The following is a 4,170-nucleotide window of genomic DNA, read 5'->3' as shown; positions in this document are numbered from 1 at the left end:
ACCGCTACTCCAAAACCAGAGTTTTGTTTTTTTTCTTCATAAAGACACGCCCACTCAAGCCTCCCATCCCGGAAGTTACAATGGAACCTTGTGAGCCACATCATCGTGCGAAAATTGGATTCCAGCCACAGTTTGGCTGCCAAAAACCACTTTGAATATTAAAAAGAGGCTTGCGCTGCATGGAAACAATAAGTCGTTCACCTACCTTATTTTGGGTGATCGTTTTATCTATGATGAAAAGTGTTTAGAATCATCATGGGTTGCAGTGAATTTGCATTGCCAGAACTATAGAGCAGGGATGGGCAATTTAAATGCTGGAGTGGTTGGTTTGGGGGGGTTCATTTTTCATATGTGGTACTTTGAATCACGTGGGACCAACCTAAATAAATGTATGACAAAAGTGCTATTTGGACACATTGTGTGCTCTTAATATGTATTTCTTTTTCAGAAGACATATCTCAATGTGTGTAGAAAAGATTTTCGATCCTAACCCAACAACAAAGAGCTTGAAGGAAACAACAATACATTGTAGCATAGGGCAATATAAGATCCCCTGTATGAGCAATGAAAATCGGGTTATCTTAAAGCAGGGGTGTCAAACTCATTTTTGTCATGGGGCCACATTTTAGTTACCCTTGGGGGGCGTTATGACTGAAACCATATAATAATTTATTCAACTATTGTATAGGTTTCTGTAATGAGGGCCTTGATCACAAGAAAATGCTTACAATATGTCTCTAATTTATGAAATATGAGAATTTTAAATTTTGGTAGAGATTTTAGCAAGCATCACTGGAAGTGGACATGTTTGATTTGCTTTCGCGGGCCACATAAAATGATGTGGCGGGCCAGATCTGGCCCCCGGGCCTTGGGTTTGACACCTATGTTTTAAAAGCTAGTCGGCATCTGCAGATTTTCACATTTGTGGATTTTGTTCTTTTTTTTTTTCCCCCAATATTTTTTCATATTTTGGATTTTTCCTTTTATTTTGTGAAAAACATACCAGTGAAAAGTTTGGAAACATCAACATCCCAAATTGTGTTTGGACAGTACAAAGGAAGATAAAGTCGCACGATACAATTGAGTTGAACTCGACTTGGCCATGAAATGTCCTACTAAGTGAACATATATTGTTATTTATTAGCGTGCATCTAGAGTGTTACCTTGTGCACTAAGCTCACACTTTTCTTCAAATATTTTGAAGAAAAGTGTGACATTTACAACACCGCCGACCTTTTCAGAAGGTAACGGATGCTCGGTTCGCCATAGAAAAAAAAAAGCGAGAACAAGACTCGGCTTTGAAGGTAAAATATGAGGGGGAGAAAAGTCGTCTCTCAGCCGCTCTATTCTAGTCCTATTTCTCTCAAATTTTCTCTGGCATAATATTCCATAGCTCTTAATGAATCATGCTCAAGGGGTTTCATTTCCTGACGTGATACGGCAGACCAGACGTTGATTACTTGGTCGGGCTCCTTTTGAGAGCTTATTGGAAAAAAAAAACTGCAGCACGGCAGAGTTCACGTTACAGTGATGGCAGACTTTGAATACGGATGAATGCGTTTCATAACAGTGCATTGATGGAAATCTACAGACAGCCCCATTGTCGGACACAATCGATAACTTTGAAGCACAAAAATACAATGATGTATCAAGATTCAAACTCAGACTCAAGATTCAGACTAGGCCACGTGTCATGTGATCGGGTTACAGGGCGCATGAAAGGGTTAACAACAAAGAGATGCCAATATAACTAGTTCATGGAGAAGTAGTTATAGTGCTCCCCTACTTTAAAGGAAAGGTTGTTGCGCTCGACATACACAAACACGAAGGTTGGCACAGAACGGGAATGGAAGTTGATGGCGCATGGACGTTCACGATACATTTGAGTGACTCTAAACATTTTCGTGGCTTTCGTCCTCAACCATTCTCCCAAAGTTAACTGCATGCAGGCAGTTGAACTGTATCATCATTTTATTGTATTCAAATTTTACCCCCATTTATATCTGTATTTGATGGCTGTTAAGGTCAGGCTTAAATCTTCTGTCAAATTAATTTTTATTTCAAGTCTGATTAGCGCCAACAGAGTGGGGGGAAAAAAAAAGATTCGGGCAGGTGACAGCTCTTCTGTACAAGTGTCACGAGGCTCACATCGGCTCAATTAGCGCTCGAGTGAACAAGGACAGGAGAAGCCCAATTAGCTCTCGAACTTGAGGCTAAGAAAGGAAGAATTGCTCCACTCAAAACTAAGCAGAAGAGAACCTGTCCGATTGAAATATGAATTTGTTTTGCTTTGTTATTTGCCTTGTCAAGGATGCCAGAGGGAGATGCGTGAATCCTTTCAAAATGAATGAAAAGAGAGTCGCATTTGTTGACTGCATTTCAAGGAGCAAATTAGGATAGCCTTCACACACGAAGATGTCATCGGCTTCATGTGGAGATGGGCTTAATGGTTCCGAATGGATGAAACCCCACTGACAATTCTGACTCTGAACGTTCTGCTCGACCCTTCTCTTGAGAACCCCTGAATAGACCTTACAGTAACAGTGGTCACCTAATGTGATGTCAGGGTGGAGACATTTCTGTTAAAAAAAAAATACACCATGTACAGTTGTATCAATACTATGACTCTTCACCTCACAAATAAATAAATCGCAAGGTACACAGAGACGAACAACCATCCACGCTCACACCTAGGGACAATTTAACGTGTTCAATCCGCCTGCCATGCATGTTTTTGGAATGTGGGAGGAAACCGGAGTACCCGGAGAAAACCCACACAGGCCCAGAGAGAACATGCAAACTCCACACAGGGAGGCCGGAGCTGGAATTGAACCCGGTAACTCTGCACTGTTAAGTCGACAAACTAACTAATAAAGGTTTTCTTATCTTATCTTAACCACTGGACCATCGGGCCGCCCACTCTAAAATTAATGAAGCTAATAGTAAAGCATGATCAGTCCTGACAATGAGTTAAATATACTACAGCCTCAATATTTAGTGAAAGCCACTTTAACTTTCATGTAAGCCATTATGGGTCCTCACATCTCAAATGATTCCCTTCTCTGCTCTCAATTTGGGAGATAATCTTGTTTCCAGAAATCAGACACTCAATGCCTGCTCACTGTAAAGGTCACAGAGGAAAGCAAGTGGGAATTGTGTCTATGTGCTTCAACCTTCCGCTGCACTATTCCACTTCAACTTACCGGTAGTTTTAATGGAAATGGTCCTTGAGTACAGCCAATTAGTATGCTGTTGGGAATAAGGGTCCATCTCTGCAGTTTAAGCAGTCTGGAAGAAGGCAAGTCATGCTTTTTGGAAACTCACTTTTACGTACTCTCTCCATGACATTAGCATTGATTGTCCTCTGCTTCAAACTGCATTAATTACACAGTAGAGGGGGAGGGACCACAATGTGACCCACTCCAACTTGGTATGAATAAGATAAGATAAGATATCCTTTATTTGTCCCACACTGGGGAAATTTACAGCCTCCAGCAGCAAGAATGTAGGCAGAAAGAAGAAGAAAAAACAAACAAACACCGTTCAATTAAGTGCAATATAAATACAAAATGGATAAATCGCAGTGCTATTTACAGTTGTTTTCCACATCATTTAATTATTGTTATTATTGTTGCTATTTTTTATTCAGCAGCCTGACAGCAGTTGGTAGGAACGAGCGTCGGTATCTCTCCTTCTTGCAGCGCGGGTGTAACAGTCTCTGGCTGAAGGAGCTACCTAGTGCTGTCAGGGCGGGCTGGAGAGGGTGGGAGGGACTGTCCATCATAGCTTTTAGCTTAGTTAGCATCTTTCTGTTGCCCACCTCCTCCAGAGTGTCAAGGGAGCAGCCCAGGACAGAACTGGCCTTCCTGACCAGTCTCTCCAGTCTCTTTCTGTCCCGGGCTGAGATGCTGCCTGACCAGCAGACAATGCCATAATGGATGGCCGAGGCCACCACCGAGTTATAGAAAGTCTTAAGGAGCGACCCCTGAACCCCAAAAGACCTCAGTTTCCTGAGTAGGAAGAGTCTGCTCTGTCCTTTCCTAATCAGGGTGTCCGTGTTTGTAGACCAGTCCAGTTTGTTGTTCAGAAGAACACCTAGGTACTTGTAGGAGGTCACCCTCTCTATGTCCATACCCTGGATGTTCATCGGTGCTGGTGAGGACTGTTTCC

Source organism: Hippocampus guttulatus, chromosome 18, assembly GCF_054856545.1.
Source record: "Hippocampus guttulatus isolate MCC_2025c chromosome 18, RoL_Hgut_1.0, whole genome shotgun sequence".
Classification (NCBI taxonomy): Eukaryota; Metazoa; Chordata; class Actinopteri; order Syngnathiformes; family Syngnathidae; genus Hippocampus; species Hippocampus guttulatus.
Note: the sequence above shows the minus strand (reverse complement) of the source record.